Below are 1,418 nucleotides of genomic sequence, written 5' to 3'. Positions count from 1 at the left end.
GTCACGGCAAACAAAATGGCGGCTTACACATGGGACAAAGTTAAGAGCTTTCTAACAGCAAGGGAACATAAAGATACTGTTTAAAAACTTCTCTAGAAGCATTTGAAGATAGAGAGAACCTCTATAAGTCTTAATAATGACCAAGTTGTACTTGCAAGGTGGTGAAATCAATTATAGGAATATTTTTTACACTGTTACGCTTGTTAATACAATACTAGTTACCTGGGAAACACAGTGAAGCAACAATTGGATCCAAATCTGTCCAAGGTAAAACACTAACTGACGATAACTACCAACTCCTAGCCGCCATCTCCCGAAAAGAGCCTTTGACCATAGATACAGTATACAACAGGGATTGGAAACGGCCCGGTATCACGTGATCTTTTCCTTAACATTTCAATGAGACAACAAAAATTGTCAAAAAACCTAGGCGTGTTACGGGTTAAAAATAGATATCCAGGGATATTCTTCAGAAAAGTCTCGAGAAAGTCATCTGTCTAATGACTTTTTAAGATTTGAGTAGTCCCCATTCTAGGAAAACTTTGGCTGCACAAAGCTCTCTTTCGAAGGTATTCTATAAACTGGTACTCTTTGCAATATATCCATTCTCGTATGATTTGAGATCTTTTCTCCCTCTAGCTTCTACATTGATGACACAACAGCTGTTATGATGAGATGTCTAGATTGATGTGACTATTATCCAATGTACTGAGTGTTTTTAATCTTAATTTTCTCTTAAGCCGTGTTTTATTGAGGACATCAAGAATAGTTGGACCTACGGTGGAATTTCTCCCTCTGGCAACTTCACTATGACTAATAACAAAAATCTGTGGCATTAGTATTGTTCCCTAGGAATCTCTCCAATGTAATGAGCTACAATGAAGTGACTATTTTTGTCCTGTGGATATTTGGAAGGCTGTTTCTGCAAGTGAAGAATACTGCCGTTTATTGATTATTTTTGATAAACTTGCTATGCATGCAACTTTTATTTGATTCCAACTATTAGTTTTTACATTGTAGAATAGTTATCAAGTGTCAGTGATACTGCAGCGTCAAGATATATGAAATAAACAGGGTTTGTAATTTTAACATCTATAGGGCGGCCATTTTGAATAAAATTATTAACCCGTAACGCGCATCAACCATTAATTATCCGGGTGTTTCCAATCCCTGTATACTGTATCTATGCTTTGACTAACAGGAAGTGACGTTTCAGGAATTTTTAATATTGGCTTCCTGTGATGTTTCCAATCCATGTACGTATAATATCTATGCTCAGCCAGCATTTTATCCAGTATTAATTAGGTTTGAACAGTGATGTAGACAAATCATATTCATAGTTAGAAATATAATACATATACACACTTTAAGTAACAATTAGCTACTTCAAAGTGACCACCAAATCTGCACTTATAATG

The 1,418-nt window shown here is 35.8% G+C and overlaps 1 long non-coding RNA gene across 1 annotated transcript; it reads left to right on the top strand.

The window, feature by feature from the left end:
* Positions 1-382: 382 nt before the first annotated feature.
* LOC109592910 (uncharacterized) lies at positions 383-1,022 on the top strand. The gene is made up of 2 exons (XR_002190630.1): positions 383-569; positions 640-1,022. It is a non-coding gene; the product is annotated as an uncharacterized LOC109592910 (long non-coding RNA).
* Positions 1,023-1,418: the final 396 nt, after the last annotated feature.

This window comes from Amphimedon queenslandica, unplaced genomic scaffold, assembly GCF_000090795.2.
Source record: "Amphimedon queenslandica unplaced genomic scaffold, v1.1 AMPQUscaffold_3544_Cont24463, whole genome shotgun sequence".
In the NCBI taxonomy this organism is placed as follows: Eukaryota; Metazoa; Porifera; class Demospongiae; order Haplosclerida; family Niphatidae; genus Amphimedon; species Amphimedon queenslandica.
This window is presented reverse-complemented; position numbering and strand designations above follow the sequence as displayed.